General features: G+C 47.6%; 1 long non-coding RNA gene across 1 annotated transcript in view; it reads left to right on the forward strand.

Moving 5' to 3' along the window:
• The first annotated feature begins 16,551 nt into the window (after positions 1–16,551).
• The window catches only part of LOC109290729, an 11,311-nt gene continuing 5,941 nt past the window's right edge, over positions 16,552–21,921 (forward strand). Inside the window, exons 1-3 of the long non-coding RNA XR_002095665.1 lie at positions 16,552–16,837; positions 18,357–18,448; positions 20,033–20,159. This is a non-coding gene — a long non-coding RNA (uncharacterized LOC109290729). The remainder of the gene's footprint in view (positions 16,838–18,356; positions 18,449–20,032; positions 20,160–21,921) is intronic.

Genomic DNA, 21,921 nt, shown 5'->3' on the forward strand with positions numbered 1-21,921 from the left:
CACAGAGTGCAAGGGGGATTGAATAGCAGCCTTTAACTACCTGAAAAGGGGTGGGGGGGGGGATCCAAAGAGGATGGAGCTGGGCTGTTCTTAGTGGTGGCAGATGACAGAGCAAGGAGCAATGGGCTCAAGTTGCAGCAAGGGAAGTTTAGGTTACATGTCAGGGAAAAAAAACAATCTTTCTAGGCTCTTAGGAGGGTAGTAAAGCACGAGAACAAGTTACGCAGAGAGGCAGTGAAATCTCCATCCTTGGAGGTTTTCAGGACCCAGGTAGACAAAGACTGGGATGATGTAGTTGGGGCTGGTCCTGCTTTGAGCAGAGGGTTGGACTAGATGTGAGCTCCTGAGGTCCCTTCAACCCTCATTTTCTGGGATTTAATGACTTCTATGGAAGTGATCCACCTGCCTCTGCCTCATCTCTCTCATGATCCATTTTCCCCTGGGAAGTGCATAAGCTCCACATCAATGCACAGAACCTGAATCAAAGGGAAACTGCATGCAGTAACTGATTGGCATTGCCCTCTGGGAAGGTGCCCATGTCTTTCTCAGTTGCTGAAATGAGTAAAGCTTTTCTCCAGGATATGAGAGACCTAAGTGATAGACCCTCATCAGCCTCAGGGGCCCTGAATACATATCTCTGACTTCCTAACCAAGTGTCCTACCCTCAGGCTATGAGCTAAGCAAGGCTGAGGATGCCACCCTAGCCCTTCTCCAGACGGTGACCCTTTGGGTGGAGCAGAATGGGAGAGTCATGGGGCCAGAAGGAGAGCATAAGACCACTGCAAGCCAATAGGAGAGGGAATGCTTTGGGTTTTGCCCCTCTCCATTGCTATTTGTGCCTCTTAGCCAATGGCTCTTTGTTTAAAGGAAAGGTGTATAAAGATGCCCAAAACTCTGCCCATTGAGTTAAGTACATGCATCTCCTTGGACAGAATAGGTTCACTCTCCAGAGGTGCATAAAGCTCCTGACAGCTCATTGCCAGGTTGGTTGAGGCTTTCTGCAGGGCAGAACAGGATTGGCCTCTGGGGCTATATCCAGATGAGCGCCATCATTGCAAATAAATAAATAAATAAATAGTAGCGCTGCAAATACGTCTGTGGCACCGCATGCCACACATTTAGATTTTCTCCATGCTGCTTTTTTTTCCCCCCCACAGGCTTTTTTGACTCCCGGATATACAAGGGTCAAAAAAATCTGCAAGAAAATAAAAGCAGAGCAGCACGCACACACCAGCATGCACCACTCAAAAAGCACGCCGCAGCTGCCAACCAGGCTCTTCATAGCAGAATCACCACTGCTGCAGCCCTGGGAGGCCCCCAGGACCCCAGGTAAGGCTGCTGGGGGCAGCCCAGCTCTGGCCCCAACCTCCCCTACCCCACCCATGGTAACTTGCTGCATGCCAAAGCTTGTGTGCCATGGGTGTTCCCCGGGGACAAGTAGCGGTGGTGCAAGGTGTGCCGCCACTACTTGTCCCGGAGGAACCAAACATCCACACTCATCTGGACACACCCTGGCAATGCAGTAATATATGCATGGGTGAGCAGAAGCTAAATCCTTATATGCCTAAGAGGTAGAATAGGACCTGAGTCTGTGTCATGAAATAGCAACCTGGCAGAAATAATGGCATCTGTAAGGACCATGACATGAGATTTTGGGGCTTTGTAGGCACAAAGGAGGCATTATAAAGTGTTTCCCCCTGATACCACCACTAGGTCAGCTAGATCAGCATTTGCGTCTCTGGGGTTGGTAGTAGGGATAAGACCCCGGTGGCCATATCTACTTTACCACCACTTCATTTATACTGGCTTTCAGCAGGGTTACCTGCACAAATAATTAGAACAACTTGGGCCACTTATCTCCATGAGGGCAGTGTAAGCAGATAAGGGGAAAGTTAAAATATGAAGGTATTGAAGGAGAAGCTCCTCATCCTCAAACTGTGCTTACGGATGGTGTAATCCATACACTTAACCAAGGAAAACCCACGAAGCTATTTAATGCCAGCGTGTAAGCATCTTCCCTGGGAGAACTTACATCCTATTGCAGGACTTTTCAATCTAACAGATTTAGTGGCTGGAAACTAGGCCTGTGCAAAGCGGCTAGCATTCGCTTCGGATTCAGATTCAGCTGATCTGGGGGACAGTTATTCAATTCGGTGATTCAACTCACTGTCCCGAATTGATTCGGTTGAATCTCTGAATCACCCAGGCTCATCCCTCGCCCACTCTCCCAGCCCGGCAATGACTGCCCTGCCCAGCCCAGCTCCTGGCACCCGGGGGAAAAAAAGCCCCAACTCGGTGGGTGCTGCTGGGTGGGGGGAGATCCCTGCTTCCCCCCACTGTCCCGCACTGCATGGGGGGCTCCACACCATTCCAGCCCAGCACGGGCCATCCCCGCTTCCCCCACTGCCCTGCGCCATGTGGGGGGCTCTCAACAAGCCCCCCGACACCCCAATGCCGCTGCAGGAGGGGCGAGTCCCAGGGGTTTTCTTGAGTTGTTTTTTTTAAAGGGCTGGAGCTGGGGGGGAAGGGCAACCAGGGAGAGGGAAGTGGGGGGCAGTGGGGATCACCCCCACCCCTGCCCAGCAGCACCAAGTGAGTGGTGCTTTTTTTTAAAGCACCGGGAGCTGGGGCAGGCAGGGCAGCCATGGGGGGGCTGGGGGAGCAGGCAGGGGATAGGGCCTGGCAGGGGTCCCCCCCCATGCCCTCCTCCATCCCCCATGACTCTGCCCCTACTTACCAGCCACCAGAGACTCTCCAAATCATTGAAGCTCTCCGAATCTTTTCTGAAGATTTGGAGAGCTGCGAATCAATTTGGACCTTTTAATTGGTCCTCTGATTGGATTCAGATTCAGAGATTTGGCCACCAGATCGGGCCAAATCTCCTTTGAATCGAATCAGCACCCAAAGCTTCGCACAGCCCTACTGGAAACCAAAGTTAGCCAAATGTATTTTAAAGAACAAGGGAAGTCTGCCGGGTTACATTTTTCCATAGAAGAAAGATGAGGGTTAGCAAATTAGCCAGCAAAGCACAGTGACACAGCTGTGTGGGAGGGAGCACTGAAGGGCTCCAGTTATTTGCTGCAGCTTTTATTTCAAAGGGTGCTGCTTCTCCAGCTGGTTGCACGAGAGCACTGATGGGCCCTGCCTACGCAGAGAGGTGGTACCCTTTGAAATACGAGCCATAGCAAACAGCTAAGTGGCCTATCCTTAATTCAGGAACTCACTGCAAATCTAGCGACTTGCAAACCAGCCAGGTACAGATGATTCAGGATCTACTGCACCATGCAGGTTTTGGGAGGGGGTCATTAGCTATCTATACTGATTGCCAAAAGACAGGGTAAATTCTGCAAACTACTAGAGTCTCTGAGTAAGTGTCTTTCTAAAGGACATGATCTACCTTGACATACAAGGCAACAGGCTTGATGCCTAAAATTATATGGCATGGGTTATGCTGGAAGATTAAATGATTTTGACACCCATCGTGGCCTTAAAAATCTCTGAATATATAATGCCTGGGCAATACAAAAAGGAATTTGGACAGTACTAAAGGGAGACACCTGGAAAGTTTCAGTGGGGAAAAGCTCTTCTTGGCATGAACTTAGCCCCGAGTTCATTTGGATCCAGCTCCAGTGATTGTAAATCAATGCTGTTTCAATGCAAAGGAGCTTACGGTGGTTTCCTCCAGGTCTCACGGTTAATGTTATTCTTGTCCCTGGCACTGCAAGTTCAGAGTGCCATCTAGCTACTGCCAGGCATGGCATTTGTGTCCGTGTCAAGCGTTGTAACGAATGGCCTGGATTAGAGCCCATTGCCATGATGCCAATCTTAGCCCCATTGCAATCAGTGGAACACTCCCATTCTGCTCTAATCCAGGTAGAGTCATGCAGTGAAAGGGATGTCAAGGGTCATTTAACCCAACCTCCTGCAGAAAGGCAGGATGCGCTGTCTGTATACAATCCCCAAGAAATGCTTAGCCAGACACCTCTGAAAAATCTCCAGCGAAGCAGATACCCCCACTTCCCCGGGCAGCTTGTTCCATTGTCATCCTGCTCCTACAACAAATGTAGGAAGCTTTTTCTTTTTCTGAGACTGAATCTAAATCTGTTCTGCTGCTGTTTGCATCGTGTCCTGCCCTCCGTGGCAAAGGACAACATTGTTCTCTCCCTTTTTCATGGCAGCCTCTCCAATATTTGGTTTAGCCCTTGGTGAATGCACAAGGCAAAGCTGGATTTGATCTAGTTTTCTCGTCAGTGCAGTGGATGCTCCACCAGGAAAGCAATGCAGATTAAAAGCTCCTGAGCTAAACGTTCTTCCTGAACTAAATGTTCAAAAAAGCTCAGTTAAGACGATGTCATGCGATCATTTGTTACTGCAGCAGAGACGAATACGCAATGAACTCCAGGTGAATAGGAGATTAAAATCCAGGTTCCTTTGCACCTCCTTTTGGACCTTTGAATTTGAATTTGTGTCTAAACACAACCACTGAGTGTTTCTCCAGAAAAGTTAAAGGACAAATCCATAGTTTATAGTTTCATAGTTTCTAGGGTCAGAAGGGACCTGAGTAGATCATCTAGTCCGACCCCCTGCCTCCCTTGTTCTCATGTCTCTTTAAGCCAGGTCAAAGGCCACTTTCAGTTGTATATTATTAGAAACAAAGAAAACCCAGGAGATCACAGGAGTGCAGACAGACAGATATGCAAACAGAGGCCACAAGATATCCTTTAATCTGCATCTCTATTAACTGGCCCCTCATCTGTCTAAAGAAGCTATAAGGACTACCCTTCTCGCCTGATTGCAGCTTCCAGAGATACCTAAGGTAACTGGCTGTAGTTGTGTTGCTACAGAAGCCTCCCCTACGCACACTGGGGTGTCCTTTCTGGACATCCCACCCCATCTCTAGAAGATGGCACATCCAGGCATGAAGTCAGTCTCCTATACAACGGGCTTTTACAATACTGCTCATTGTGCCCCTTTCAGAAAGTGGAATGACTCTGCCAACACAGCTGCCTTTTAGAGCCACTGGAGGCTGCAAGCAGCCGTCCTTCCCAGAACCACACAGTCTGGAGGACCTGTGTGTGGAGCTGCAGGTCTCCAGCATGCAGCCGAGGAACCAGGCCGCCTGCTTATATTTTGTAGGGCTGTGCAAAATTTCACCGGCAGTTTCGTTTTGACACTGTTTGGACTGGTTTTGAGCTCAAAACAGCGAAACTGAAATGAAACAACAAGCTTCGAAACAGCCTCAGATCAAAACGAGGCAAGTTGAAGTGGTTCAAAAATTTCGAAACGTTTCGAGTTTCAAAGCTCAAGCTGGGCTTGCCTGCAGGGAAACAGAAAATAAAGTAACGAGATGGAGGGGGAAGTGGTGGGCAAGGACTGCTGTCATTATTGACTGTGTAGCTGGCCAGTGACTGTGATCCTTCCCCAAGGTCTCTTCCAATCCCAGTGCTCTGGGGGAGGGATGGAAAAACTGCATAAAAGGCAGCATTGTTTGAACTAACCGGGTTAGAGAGACTGTGGAGGGGCTGGACATGTTTAAATCAGCGGGTCCAGATGCTCTCCACCCCAGGGTGTTGAGGGAGCTAGCAGGGGTCATTGCAGGGCCCTTGGCATGGCTTTACGAGCACTCGTGGTGCTCGGGCCAGGTGCCAGATGATTGGAAGATAGCTAACGTGGTCCCCATCTTCAAAAAAGGGAGGAGGGAGGACCCGGGCAACTATAGGCCCGTGAGTCTTACCTTGATCCTAGGGAAACTCTTTGAGAAGATCATCATGGAGCACATCTGTGATGGGCCAGCTTCAGGGATGATGCTCAAGGGCAACCAGCACGGTTTCATTAGGGACAGATCATGTCAGACCAACCTGATTGCCTTTTGTGATCAGGTCACAAAAGCACTGGATGCAGATGCCACCGTGGATGTAGTCTTTCTGGATTTCAGCAAGGCCTTTGACACCATCTTCCACCCCATCCTCATTAAAAAATTGGGCGACTGTGGGATTGATGCCTACACAGTCAGATGGATTGCAGATTGGCTCAAGGGTCGCACTCAGAGGGTGGTGGTGGACGGGTCATATTCAACCTGGGGGAAAGTGGGCAGCGGAGTCCCCCAGGGCTCGGTCCTTGGGCCCGCGCTGTTCAATCTCTTTATCAGTGATTTGGACGACGGGGTGAAAAGCAACCTGTTTAAATTTGCTGAGGATACCAAAATCTGCGGAGAGGTGAGCACACTAGTAGGGAGGGAAAGACTGCAGCAAGACCTGGATAGGTTGCAGGGTTGGGCTAGCAAAAACAGGATGCGCTTCAACACTGACAAGTGCAGGGTGCTGCACTTGGGCAGTAGTAACCAGCAGCACACTTATAAGATAGGAAACTCCCTTCTTGAGAGCACGGAGGCAGAAAGGGATCTTGGAGTCATTATTGACTCCAAGATGAACATGGGCCGACAATGCGAGGTCACGGTTGGCAGAGCTAACCGCACCTTGTCCTGCATCCACAGGTGCATCTTGAGCAGGTCTAGGGAGGTGATCCTCCCCCCTGTGCGGCACTGGTCAGGCCGCAGCTGGAGTACTGCGTCCAGTTCTGGGCATCGCACTTCAGGAGGGATGTGGACAACATGGAGAGGGTCCAGAGGAGGCCACCCGCATGATCCGGGGACTACAGGGCAGACCCTACAATGAGAGACTTCAGGACCTGAACCTGTTCAGCCTCCACAAGAGAAGGCTGAGGGGGGACCTGGTGACTGTCTATAAACTCACTAGGGGGGACCAGAAGGGCTTAGGAGAGACCTCATTTCCCCTAGCACCCCCCACATAACAAGGAATAACGGCCACAAGTTGTTGGAGAGGAGGTTTAGATTAGACATCTGAAGGCGCTACTTCACTGTCAGGGCGGCTAGGATCTGGAACCAACTTCCAAGGGAAGTGGTGCTGGTGTATATCCGAAGTTATTAAACTTTAAAGTTGCACAAGGACTTTATAAACACTTTATAAACACCCTGTATTTATATATAGAGAGAGGGAGAGAGAGAGATCATTTATATGATCATATGCATAACAGATAGATAGATAGATAGATAGCACAACCTTTCATGAACCCGAGTTCACTTCATCAGATGCCAAGATCTTTTATGATATATATATGTAGACATATACACACACATATATATACATATATGTATATAATATGTATAGCTCTCTCTCTCTGTGTATATGTATACACACACGCACGCACACACACACACACACATATACACATGCACATACACACACACAGGGTGTTTATAAAGTGTTTATATATTATATATGTAATATATATATTATATACATATATTTACACATACACACACACATATATACATCTATATATCTATAGCTAATATATAGATATATATAAATAATATGTATAACCATATATCATATACAGACTATTTAGTTAATCTGTAAAGGTACATTTCCAGTCTGTCTTCTGACTGACTTGAGACTAGCAGGGCAAACTACATCTTTCAACAAATAGCCCAACAGTTCCCCCCCGTGTATCATTGCAATTCACTTTGAAATCCCTCTTTTCACTCTTGTGGAGCATTGCAGCGAGCCTGTCCTCCCAGCCTGTGCAGAAATCAGCAACAGGAGGAGCATTTCCTGAGCAAGTCCACACAGCTCAGAGGAGTTTGGGGCAGATGTTCACATCCAGAGGCAGGGACCGGAGCCCCACACAAAGGCAGTGCTGTGGGTATAGAGCCAATGAGCACAGCACTGTGCTGTGTGCCAGTCCTCTGGGGAAACATTCTTCACAAACAGGCACAAACTCAATCTGCTCAACCCTCCCAACAAGAACTCATGGCAGTTTCCCCCGCTGGGCAGGACCCTCCATGTTGCTCCTCGGTGACACAGCACCCAGGCACTATGCAAGTGGCCCTCATGGCAAAGCCCAGGGGAGGCTGAGGTGTCTCTGGCCCGAGAAGAACCCCAGGCCTTTGTGTCCTTGCTCCTAGCTCTGTGTCTGCTTTGCTTTTACCGCAGCCCAGCCCACATACTTCCAGTTCTCCCCTACCACTGGTCTCCCCACCCAAATGCCCATAGGGTGAGACTTATCGAAAGCTCCATACTTCATCCCTTAATCAGCTGGTCACCATTCTGGTCCCCCCGCTCCCAGCCTCTTGGCTCTCGCAGGCCTATTATACCTGAACTCCTAGATCCTACAGTTCCCTGTGCCACACCAGGAGCAAGACAGGACCCAATCCCATGGAGAAACTGAGCCCTGCCAGTTCCAGCATTGCTGGCCCAGGGGCACCTACTTCCTCTGGGGTAGGCACACCTACACGTGATGTTTACTGCGGAGCTGCCTAATTAGCTCTGCAGCAAAATATCACCATCTACACATGCAGTTCTATTAGGACAGAGAAAGCAAATTAATTCCACCGCAAGTTAGTACTTATGAACACAAGCTCTAACCTACAGCGGAGTTATTTACCCCATAGCAACACACGTATAGACAGTGGCGGAGCTCACTGGGGCACAAGGGTGCTTTAGCACAGGGGGCTGCCTGTCAGCTAACTCCACACTGAAGCACCCTTATGCCCCAGCCAGCCCTCCTACAGCATGTTGAGTCAGGTCAGAGCAGCTCCAGGATGGCCCCTGGGCCCCCTGCCAGCTGGGGTTGCTCAACCTGGTTCAGTGCTGCAGTCCCAGGCGCACTTTCCAACGTAGCACCCAAGAACAGTAAACTCCAGCACTAACTGCACCAGAGTTTATTCGTTTGCACTAATAACACATGGACTAGCAACCAGGGTCCCAGGGTAAGCTTCCCATGGTCAATGCTGCCGTTTCAGGGATCTTGTGGATATAGCAAGGAGGCCCACTAGCAGAGAGACCCATCACCATAGGCCTAATTAAGTCTTCTACTTAATTTTATACCTACTACAATGCCTCAGCCCACACGTGTCATCAGGTGTTATCAGTGTCATCTTAAAGAACGACCTTAGGCTTGGTTTAGTGGCAGAGATTGTCTAGGTTCATTGTCTACACAAACATGTCAGCATCATGTCTACATGAACAGCCCTAACACATTTTGTCCTAACAGGTACGTCAGACCCTGAATTAAAGCATGTGTCCCTGTGGCAAAGTAGTCAGCACAATGCCATGCAGACTCCCCCAGGCCCCTACACAAGTTCCCCTGGTGGGGAGACCAGCAGTAGCGGAGAACTTCCCATGCATTTTTTGCCAAGTGAACTTGCCATACAGACAATACTTGCAGGACATGAGTCTTGCCCAGCCTTAGGTATCAAAGTGGGACCTACAGAAGAAGGCCTACCCAAACTTTCCATCAGGTATATCCAAGTACAGGCCAGACTCCTTGGCAAAACCAGGCTGGAGGTCTTAAAAGAGCAGGTTCGGGTTCTAAGTTTCACTGAGGAGTTAGACGAACAGCAACAGTCCCTGGCTAGGCTAACCACAAACTCTCGCTAAGTTGTGAAAGTAACTCCACCATGTGTCATGCTCTTCTTCATTTTCTATATTATGTTCTTTATGCCTGGAATTTCATAATGCACATACCGGAGAATAGATGTTCCTTACAGTCCAAAAGGAGACTATGCCAGGATTACTTGGTGGCCTTGTTGATTTGGTGACTGATTTTCTACATGGGTAATGCAGTGAGTCTAACCCCTTAAACTTCAGCAAAGCATAAGTATTAATCAAGTTGAAGAGGGGGAATACTAAAATAGACACCTTTTAGACAGTGAGAGGAGAGATCAATGCTGAGAAGTTTGGAATTTTCTTCAGAAGCCACCAAGGGAGATGGTCATTCACCTGCTTAGGTGCATGTGTCCATCCCCATTAAAACACTGGAGAAGAATCATGGAGCAGGAAAATGAATTCCTTGTGCTGGAGTTAACCAGACATGTCTGGTTATCATGGACCAAATGTGAGACAATCTCTGTCAGGCTTGTGATATGAAGCCAACCCTCATATACTCCCTCATTTGATGGATGGTATCAAAAATCTGAGACTCCCTTTTCTTTTTGCAGGTGGTTCCATGTCTGACGGTCTGGGCAGGATTGCCAGGATTTCCCAGTCATTGGATCCCATGCCCGTGGAAGTCTGGAGCACATTTCCTTTGGGCTACTGAGCACTTCAGGTTGTGGAGGAATCCCAGAGGAGAACACTTCCCCCACAACTGGCTGTGATAGTCTTCTTTGAAGAAAAGCAAGGTGATCTGCGATCATGTTGGGGAAGTGTGCATGCATCTGCTGTGGTGGGAAGCAGGCCGAGGACTAGTTCCATCATTCTTTGCACCTTTTGGATCCGCCTTTCCAAAAACAGACCGCATGGAGGTTCCCCAAAACAAGTCCACGCACCTAAAACCAGTGGAAGGAAGATCACTGTCATAACCAACCAGTCACATCTGACAGCTGAGGAGCCCAAGGGGGACTTCAGACCCCTTTGTGACTAGATGTGTCAGATGGAAGCCAAGTGAACGTTTTCTGAGTGATACCTCAGCTGTTAAGGACTTTGGTGCATCCTCAATGAACACGGTCAGCTATTAACTTTCCATATTCCTGGTATCAAGGGAAGGGTTTATCAGGGATGCAGTAGGCTGAGATCCATGAGTGCATATGAGGTTGCTCCACAGTCCTTGCAGATGTAACACGTTTCAACCATCATTGTTCTTGCACGTGTTTTCATTAGGGTGAAGCTTCAATCCAGATAAGAGATGCACTGTGCCAGATGCTGAAGAAAACCCCACCATAGACAACACCACCATAGGAAATGGAGAAGGTTGATGCATTATTATTAGTAGTATTATTATTAACCCTGTTTTATCAAGATGGAGCCAAGGCTGATGGAGACAAAGGGAGCTGCCCAGGCTCCTCCAGGGCTGTGCTGTACAACTGGGAGCCCAACTCACGTATCCCAGTCCTAGCCTAGCCACTGATACAGTTAGGCTGTGCGGAAGGGGAAAGTAGAGTCATCCGAGCAGTTAGGGTCTGATATGGAAACTCTCTCCTAATGATCAACATGCAAAAGGAAAGACATGTTTCAGGAAGGCAGGATTTCCTCCTGCCTTGTTAAGCCCCTGAATCTACCCCTCTTCTGTTGCACTGGTAAAAATGGTGCCTTGAGCAGAGCAGCTTTTGCCCTGCATGGGACCATCTCTTCCTCATCAGGTCAATCCCATATCAGCCTCCATTCAAAGTTGTCAGAGACCACCCAGGTGACTTAATTGCAAGGCAACTAACCCCATTCCCCTTGCTGTGATGGGGCTTTGGTCTAGGTTGTTTGCATGTAAGCAGAGGACCATCTCTGCTTAACCACTCTCTGCTGCCAGGTCCGTACCACCCACCTCTGAAATATCAGGCCTACCTGAATTTAAAAAGACAACAGAGAAGCGAAAAGACTGTATGTTGAAATGGGTGTGATACAGATACACACAGAGGATTCATCTGTTTACTCAGCATTCATAAGGTGGATATACAGAGATGGGTAGCGGGGAAGAGTAAAGAGAAGTGCCTGGAGCAGCTGGGCTCTTTCTGTTCCCTCTTTTCCTCCCCTCATCTTTAGGTACAAAGAGCCACAGTCCACAGAACAAATATTTCATCCTAGGATACTGATGTCATGAGGTTTTGTCGAGTGTAATGATAACAGAATTTATATTAAGAATAATGTCCGTTAATCCAGCACAGGCCAAAATCCTTTGCATAACGTAGACCATAAATCATGTCAAAGAACAGATGCTGTTTCTGCGTTTCACCGGGGAGTTAGATTGAGTAACAGATCAGTTGCTGGCCACGCTAACCACAACAGTTTGCAAAGGGATGATGTAACAACCGCTTTTATCATTTTCTCCTCCTTTTTCATACCATACTTTGTGCCTAGACAGTCACAATAGCCAATTCACTTGCATTTGATATGGCAGTATAAGGTGTGATTTCACGACGAATACACACACATTGAAACCTACCTTGGGCAATCTGCAATAGTTCGTAGAGTCAGAGAGAAGTGGGGCCAGAAAGGAGCTCCAGAGGCCATCCAGTCCAACCCCCTGCCCAAGGCAGGACCACCCCCACCCAAACCATCCCATATAATCCATCATCTAAACTCTACATAAGTCTTCCATTGGCCCTGACACCACACACAACACAAACACCCTAACCTGCCACAGGTAACACAGAGGAACCACGGCAGCTGATGTCTTGCTTCTATAAAATGCTGTCAATATACGCTCAAGAGATCCCAGGTAGATGGCCATGTGTCTCACTACAGAGGAAGGCAAAACCCCCAAAGTCTGTACCAATCTGACCATGGGGTAAAACTCCTTCCCAACCCCAAATAGGGTGCTTGGTCTGACCCTGAGTAGAAGGGAAGATCCTCTAGACAGGAACCTCTGGCTTTGGCCCCAGCACAAGCATTGACACAACTCAGTCAAAGTCCCCAGCCGTGACGGTAGCCAACATGCAACGCCTTGGGGGAGGCTTAAAAACACCCTGGCACATATAGCAGAAAGAGAGGGCAGGGGCAACCAGCAAAGCCCAGAAGCATGGGAAGTACCCATAGTATAACATAGGCATAGCTACACCTAGATTATCCCCAACCAGTGCATGTCCAACCTCTTCCTGGAGACCTCCAGCGATGGAGAGTCCACATCCTCCCTAGGCATCTATTCCATTGCCTCACTATTCTCACAGTGAAGAATTTTTCTGGATATCCAATCTAAACTTACTTTGCTGCAACTTCAAGCCATTGGTTCATGTCCTCCTCTCTGCAGCAAGAAAGAAAAGGTGTTTTCCCTCTTTATAGCAACCCTTCAAGTATGTAAAAACTGCTAACGCATTCCCTCTTAAGCACCTTTTCCACGAGCTGAACATGCCTAGCTTCGTCAGCCCTTTCAAGTCCTTGATCATCCTTGTTGCCCACCTCTGGACCCTCCCTAACTTCTCTATGTCCTTTAAAAAATGTAGAGCCCAGAAGAGCACACATTACTCCAGATGAGGCCTAACCAGTGCCACATAGAGAGGCATTATCACCTCCCCTGTCTTGCATCTAATGTTTCTACTGATGCAGCCCCAAACTGCATTCACCTCTTAAGCAGCTGCATGACACTGCAGACTCATATTCAGTCTGTGATCTACCAAGACTCCCAGATCCTTTTCCATAGTGCTATCATCCTGCCAGGTGTCATCCATCTTATATTTGTGTTTTTGATTATCCTTCCCTAGGTGTAGCACCTTGAATTTGTTCACATTGAACTTCATCCTCTTATCTCCAGGCCAACCTTCCAATCTGCTGAGATCCTTCTGAATTGTCTTCCCATACCCCAGCATGTTCACTGTCCTTCCCAGGTTGGTGCTGTTTGCATACTTGCTCAAGAAGCTCTCCATACCAGCATCCAAATCACTAATAAACATGTTGAATAGCATGGGGTTCAAGGTAGGTCCCAGTAGGAATCATAAATGATAGAAAATGAGGGTTGGAAAGGACCTCAGGAGGTCACATTTAGTCCAACCCCCTGCTCAAAGCAGGACCATCCTCAACTAGATCATCCCACCCAAGGCTTTGTCTAGCTGGGTCTTAAAAATCTCCAAGGATGGAGCGTCCACCACCTCTCACCACCAGTTCCAGTGATTTACTACCCTTCTGGTGAGAAGCTTCTTCCTAATATCCAACCTCAACTTCCCTCGCTGCAACTGGAGCCATCGCTCCTTGTTCTGTAATCTGCCACCACCGAGAACAGGCAGCTCCATCCTCTTTCAAACCGCACTTCAGTTAGTTGAAGGCTGAAATTAAATCCCCTCTCAGTCTTCTCTTCTCTAAACTAAATAAGCCCAGTTGCCTCAGCCTCTCCTCACAAATCATGTCCCCCAGCCCCCTCAGCATTTTTGTTGCCCTCCTCTAGACTCCTTCCAATTTGCCTACATCCTTTCTGTAGTGGGGGGCCAAAACTGGACACAGGACTCCAGATGTGGCCTCACCAGTGCTGAATAAAGGGGAAGAATCGCTGCCCTCGATCTGCTGGCAACGCTCCTACCCATGCAGCCCAGGATGCCGTTAGCCTTCTTGACAACAAGGGCACACTGCTGGCTCATATTCAGCTCACTGTCCACTGTAACCCCCAAGTCCTTTTCTGCAGAGCTGCTGCCCACGCAGTCACCCCCAGCCTGTACTGGTGCATGGGGTTGTTCTGTCCTAAGTGCAGGACTTTGCATTTATCCTTGCTGAACCTCAGGAGATTTCTTTTGGCCCAATCCTCCAATGTGTTGAGGTCACTCTGAATCCTAGCCCTGCTCTCCAGCATATCTACTACTCCCCCAGCTGGGGGTCATCTGCAGACTTGCTGAGGGTGCGCTCTATGCCATCTTCCAGATCATTGAGGAAGTTATTGAACAAAACCTGCCGCATGAACAACCCCTGAGGCACTCCACTTGATAGCAGCCGCCAACTAGACCTCGAGCCATTGACTACTAACGTCTGAGCCCAATGACCCATCCAGCTTTCTATCCACCTTACAGTCCATTCATCCAGCCTGTACTTCCTTATCTTGCCTGCGAGAACGCTGTGGGAGACCAGATCAAAAGCCTTGCTAAAGTCAAAGCAAACAACATCCACAGGTCTCCCCACATCCCCAGAGCCAGTCATCTCATCACAGAAGGCAATCAGGTTGGTCAGGCATGACTTTCCCTTGGTGAGTCCATGCTGACTGTTCCTAATCACCTTCTTCTCCTCCAAGTGCTTAGAAGTGGATTCCTTGAGGACCTGATCCATGATTTTTCCAGGTGCTGAGATGAAGCTGACTGGCCTGTAGTTCCCTGGATTCTCCTTTTTCCCTTTCTTAAATATGGGGACTAAGTTTGCCCGTTTCCAATCATCTGGGACCTCTCCTGATCACTACAGGCTTTAAAGATGCCCAGTGGTTCTGCAATCACATCAGCCAACTCCCTCATCACCCTAGGGTGTACCACATCTGGCCCCATGGATTTGTATATGTCCAGATTTTCTAAATAGTCCCTAACTTGCTTGCAACTATTGAGCCAGTTGTCCAGCCACCTTACAGTAGTTTTGTCCAGCCCACATTTCTCCAGTTTGTTTATGAGAAGATCATGTGGTCATCGCTGCAGTCTGAGAAACGTCACGGTGAAGGTGATTTCCTTAGCAATACTATTACAAGCGTTTCAAAAGACATTGTGTGTTTTAGAAAGATAGGTAAGCAGCATATAAAATAATATCTGTATAATCATGGAATAATATAGAAATATATGTACCTAATTCATTTTAAACAACATTTTACAATATACAGATACTCATCTAACCCTCTTAACATTTCATTTGCTTTATAATACGGAAGCGGTTACCTTCAGGTGATACAGTGAAAAGGCAATGAGAAGTGAAAATCTAAGGTGAATCCAAATAAAATGCTGTAAAGGCAAATGACTTCTATGCCTTATCCCCTGTTTGACTGTCAGTTGCACAGGGATCTTTTAATAGATGAATGCATCTGGCTTACTTGAAAATAAAGTGTACAAGAGAAGCAGGTAACAGGATCTCCAGAAATATAACCCTGTGTGTATGTGTTGGTCTACCCCAATGAAGTCTATATAAAACAGCATACCTACCAAGATACAGTTGTTGATTAATCAAATCTATGCACTGAATGATTTTTGAATGAATGTATAAGTATTTAAGCAATCAGAGCTCATAGTAGTAATACTTCATACGTATTTAGAATGTATTTTATTATAAGGATTGAGGCACTAGCCAGCTTCCAAATTACTTTAAAATTGTAAACAGATCAATAAAATATATATATATAGAGAGAGAGAGAGAGGTATCAATTGTGCTCAGCTGATACATACATCCATACATACATACATATACACATACACACATATACACACATGTATACATATATATACATACACACACACACACACGTATGTATATACATACACACACACACACACACACACACACACACACACACACACATATATATATAGTGGAATTGCATTCTGGTCATGGAAAAAACATGGATTTTGTGCTTTTGAATCAGAGAATTTGCAATTTTTAAACAAAGAAAAAAAAATTAATTTTTAAACAAAGAGAAACCAGGATCCCTGCTGAAAAATTATAAGCCAAGCACAGACAGGTGAGGGAGCGCAGAAAGATTTTGTGAAAGAACCTCTCGTGAGTTCACAACATGGATTTCTGCAAGCAGCTCAAAGGACTAAAAAAGAAACTGCCACGGGTAAAGCGTACGTTGCTGCTCTCGTTACCAAATAAAACATCACACGGCAGCCTCCGGAATCAGGCCTCAAGGAGGAGGCGGCTGATAAGAGCTAAAACCACTGGTGCTCAGTGGTGGTTTCCCACAAACCACCGTGGCCAAACAGGTCTCACCCCAACCCGGACAGGACAGACACGGTTGAATTTTCCAGTGACGAAGCTGAAAGAATTCAACAGACACCTCGGTTTCTTGTTTCTTAGATTTCATAGACACCAGGGCTGGAAGGGACCTCTCCAGCTCATCGGGTCCAACCCCCTGCCCCAGGGGCAGGAAGTCAGGTGGTGTCAGATCACCCCAGCAAGATGAGCAGCCAAGCGTTTCTTTTCACCACCACTGGCTGATGAGGAGGGCCAACTCGCCATCTGATTGGACACTTCATCAGAAATAAAGGCATCCACAACATTTTTGTTAAAGACAGAAATCAACCCAGAGCAACCCTCAGACACTGGATGGAAAAAACTGCCATTCGGGTCCCGGCCTCTGTCCCTGCAGCCAAAACGCCTGGAATTCAACAGACCAAGACTGAGATTGTCATCGTCCAGCAGCTGGCAGCACTCGCGATCGGGTACGCTTCTTCCCCGAGGAACTAACACCCTCCGACTAATGCTGAGGAGGTCTTTAAACTTCCCATCTGGGCAGAAATCTCAAAAGAAAACCAAACCACATAACCCTTTGAATAGCTGAGCTACTAGAGCAAATGGCATCAATATCAAATGATATGAATGTGGCTCATTATGATGAAGCTGGTGCCTCTGAATGCTCCTATCCAAGCATAGCAAAACCATTGCAATTTTAACCCTGTTTCAGTCCTGTGTCATAGGTAGGACTTAAGGCAGCTTTGAAGAACTGACCTTGCAATCAGCTGCAATGTATATGGAGCAAAAATATTTGTGTTTTGTTTTCCCCAAGGGTGCCTTGGTTGTATGAAGACAAAAGCAGATAGCCGAGTGACAACAGTACATGCAATTAAAATTGGCAATGCATTTGACTAATGAGTTCAATTTGAGTGTGAAAAAATTACGAGGAAACCCGCATGCAATTCAGAATACTAGAATGATACATTCATTGCACAGAATAAGCCTTGAATGATTTGAAACAAGAAATTGTGCTCAGCTATACTAAAAAAATAGATAGTGGTGGCAAACCTGAATGGTTCAGCACTTTGCTTGAAACTCTATGGAGTTTGTGATCCAGAGAAGGCAGCAGCTTAGAGCAATTAAGGGTCGGGGGGCTGCCGGCCATTGATTTTGTTTATTGCTATATAACATGTAGCTAAATCTCAAGATTTAGTTAAAGTTGCTGAAGAGCCTAGAACATCCCAGAGAAAGCAGAATAATTTAAAGTATTGTCTGTCTGCAACGTCTATGGTTTAACGTGCTATAATTAAGTGAACTGTCATTCTTACCAATTAGGCCAAACTGGGTTCCTCAGTTTTAACTTTAGAGTGGTTTGGTTGCATTTACGTGGGCTATGCCGGATCTCCCACTGAGAGTCAGCGTGATGCAAAGTGGGTAAGAATCCTGCTGTGTTTAGACAGGAAGCAGGATGTGGAACCAGAAAAACAGCCTACCTAAAAGTCCGGAGTCAATTGATTTGGTTAATTATTTCTTAGTAAATTGTAAAATCACCTGCCAAATTTGTGCTGATAAATGTCAAACTGGGACCCTTTACTACCCGCTACCTTTATTTTGCTCTTTTTTTTTTTTTTGTAATTGTTTCATTGCTTTCAACCCTATTTTGGATAATAACATGCAAATACATGCAATCCTTCTCCTGTCTCTAAATGTAGTTGTGGAACAGGGATCAAAAGAACCGTGAGAAACCTGGTATAAGTTACAGGCAAAAATGACTCACCAGAAATGTTTGTTTTTAAGAGCTACCTGTCCTTGTACTGCTGCATTTTCCTGAAAGGCTCCAGCCATTTGTCATGCTGTGTGGATAACCATCAATGCCAACTGATTGCAGCCCAGGTGTCATCCCTATCAGTAGCATCCACACAGTAGAGCTCAATCCTCTAAAATATCCTGAGTCCTAAACATGCAGGTTTTCTCTATTTCATCATTACCTCGATGCTTCCTCTCCAGGGACACTGAACCACCCGCTGGCTGACCTTCTGCCATGAGGACCCTTTACCTCCTGTTTGCAGTCTCCCTCTTCATGATCCAGATTGCCCCAGGTAAGATGTAAATAAAATGGACATGTTGGTGAGCTCCTGTTAACCTTATATGTTGATATATTGAATTATAATGATTAATTCTGCCTTTTTAGAAGAATTCTGAATTGGCTTCATGACTTCTTGCAGACAGCGCTTACCTGTTTTGATGTTGCCTTTGCCCGAAGACCTATTGAGAGTTGACTGAATCTGGACCAGCTGAAATATGACTGTCTCCCCTCTTGCTGGGAGCCGGAGGCCTAAACACTTGTAATGCATGTGCTGTTGGCTTAGCACGGCATGAGAGACAAGGATTGGAGGGCAACAAAACAGGGCAAACTACTTTTACAATGTTCGTCAGCCCAGGTGATAATGAACCAGGCTGGGACCCAAAAGACCTTGAATCCAAGTCTCCATTTCTCTGCTGACTGCTGTTAATAACTTAGGGCTTGCGGTATTATGCATAGACAAGGAGGGGTGGAAGGGATTCAGGGGGTCACATCTAGTCCAACCCCCTGCTCCAAGCAGGACCAGCCCCAACTATATCACCTCATCCACGGCTTTGCCCAGCCAGGTCTTAAAAACCTCAATGCATGCAGATTCAACCTCTCTAGGTAACCTGTTCCAGTGCTTTACTACCCTCAATTAAGTCAGGTCTTCTTGCCAGTAAGCTGGAAAAAGAACCCCTAGTCCACGAATCCAGTGTTTTAGCCCACATTGAGCAGACTTTGCCACGTCTCTGTGCCTGGCTTTGTTCCTAGAAAGGACATCCTCTGCGACTGCGCGCACAGAAAGGACAAGGCATCGGTACGATCTCAGAGAGAAGGAAAGAGGTTTGTTGTGGGGGGGAAGCCACTTCCTGTTAGAAATGGTGTAACTGGAGTGTCCCAAGCAATTTGGCAGAGGCGTTTCCCAGAGAACCTGGCTTTGGGACGTGCCTGGTCATAAAGAAGCAATTTCCACAGGGCCGAGTCTTCCCTTGAGTGCCCATGCCGAGTCTCACCTCCCCCTGGCAGGAGTTCCCACTGGAAGGGACGTGTTCAGCTTCTTCCGTTTCTAAAATCAGGGTCAGTTCAATGGCATGTGGAGCTGGTTCAACACCTCTAAGCCCATGAGCAACTGAGGTGCATTGTCCTTGACAAGCAGAAAGAAACCAAAACTGAGCTGCAGCGACTAAGAGGTGCTGACGGTTCAGGCAGTTTCTTATTATTCTGTTTAATTGCTTTGCTCTGTCCTTCTCCCCGTGGAGACTCACCCTGAACACTTTGCATTTCTCAGCAGTGCCCCCTCCTTCTTCCTCCCCACTTCCCTCCTCTTTGCATTTTAATCACTGCTTTCTATTTAGCAGCTCCGCTTCCTGCACGCCCTTCATGGCATCTGATGAAGCGAGCTCTCTCCTTGCCAAAGCTGGAGCTTTTGAATCTCTGATTCAGTTTGGTCTACATGGGTGCAAATCCACCCTGCCTCCCACAGACCTACAACTATTCGAGCTGCGTGATATGCTAGGAGACAATTGAGGTGGTGTGCCCACATCTCCGGGGCAATGGAAAATTGTCGTGCTGCCACAGCTCTGCAGGAGGATAACCCAGAGCCTCTTTCCTTGTGCAGGGTTCTTCCAGATTTACGGGAACACCAAACTCTGTAAGCTCAGCGGTGGCTCATGCTTCCTGAGGTCATGTCCCCGCAAGTTCGTAAGCTTTGGAACTTGCACCCGAGAGTGCATGTGCTGTATACGGTAAGGCCAGATCCTGCCGGGGACATTGCTGCGTTAAAAGAAACCTGCGTTCCTTACCCCTGTACTGACGGCCTGTGGTTGAGGCCGCTGGACTTAATACACCCAAGTTGCCGATGGTCTCTGAAATGCGGTGCAAGAGATGTCACAGGCACAACCCAGACATCAGGGATGGTTCAGAGGTTGAGGGCACAAGCCTGGGAAGTCCAAGAGCTGCAAGTCAACCAGCCAGGAGTGCTAAAGCCAGGAGTCCAGACACTAGGGCTAAGTGGTGGTGGCAGGCAGGACTTAGGCAAGGCACAGTTGAGGCAGGAAGCAGGCCAGGGAACAGCAAACTAGGATCAGGTAGCAGACTAGGACACAAAGTCCATGTCTACATGAGGCGCTGACTGCACAGTAGCTTGCTACTACTGCGCAGTAGCGTTGCATGGCAGGAAGTGTGACTCTATGCAGTTGTGAAGTAGTCATGAGCTCTGGCGCAGTCAGCATCACCTAAAAGACATTCGGCGATGCTACTGCGCAGTAACTCCGGTTGCTGCAGTCTTTTAGTACTTGTGAATACAAGTACTAAATGACTGCCAAGTAACAACTGCACCGTCAGCATCTCATGAAGATGTGGCCAAAGGAACTAAGTAGATGTCACCTTCATGCCGCCGTAAACATTTCTATGGAGGCAAGCAAGCAGACGTCCAAATCTTCTGTCCCACCACAAATGCTCCAATTTGTGGCTGCGACAGAAGGTACTAATCAATTGGGCCGCTTTATTTGCTAATGGTTGAAAAGCTCAGGCATCGTGAAGCTGCTCCACACTCTCCAGCCTCCCCAGGCAGGAGTTACTCAGGCTTAAGAGGCTTAGTCCTGCACACCTTAGAAATTCCCAGGCAGCCCCCTCAAACCTCGGGAGCATCTGCCTGGCTACCCCCGCTTACCCAGATGTGTCCCCCAGGGATATGCCTGGGTAAGTCAGGCAAGTCAGGGCTTTGGGGGGGGGTGTCTGCAAGCAGGGGAACTCAGGTGCACCTGCAAGCATGCAGTGGGGGATCCCCTATAGAAAGTCCCCGTGCTCCATGCTCCTGCCACAGGGTCAGCTGGGGTGCTTGTACACACCACGGTGTTTTAATTTGGTTTAGTTCTCCCTAAATTGAAGTGATGGGTTTTAAAAAACCCACCATTTCCACTGCTTCAATTTAGGGAGAACTAAACTGAACTAAAACCCCATGGTGCATGCACAACGGTGGGGGCCTGATCCTTACCTGGAGACTTGCTTGCCTGCCTGCTGCCCTGACTCCTGACCAAGGGAGGCTTTTCACCACTTCGGTACCATGCCAGCACTGGACCATCTGGGGCTGAAGGGCCCCAGAACAACCCCAGAGGCTGCTCTTAATCCCTGCCGCTCCCTGGACTCCCCAGAGCTCAGACGACAGCAGCCAGAGTCTTGATAGTGCTCCCTGCTAGATCGTAACCTTACCCAGCAGCTCTTTTCCAACACCATGCCCACAGGAAGGGTTGCGGCAGCCTTACACTACTCCCAGCACCTTGCAATATGCTGTAGGCTGGAGTGGGGGCCAGAGACAACAATTTTATCGTGTTTTATTTTTTGCATCAGGAAGTCAACCAGGAAAAATAAACCTGAAAGAGAGGGTGGAAGCAGGGGGCTCCTCTGTATCCTTCAGCTCAGGAAGCAAAGGCAACAATATTAAAAATAAACAGAAAAGGGGGACGGGAATAAGACCTGTAAAAAAAAAAAAAATAAAATAAAACAGGA

The sequence above is a fragment of the Gavialis gangeticus genome, unplaced genomic scaffold (assembly GCF_001723915.1).
Source record: "Gavialis gangeticus isolate Ggan-Ray unplaced genomic scaffold, GavGan_comp1, whole genome shotgun sequence".
Classification (NCBI taxonomy): domain Eukaryota; kingdom Metazoa; phylum Chordata; order Crocodylia; family Gavialidae; genus Gavialis; species Gavialis gangeticus.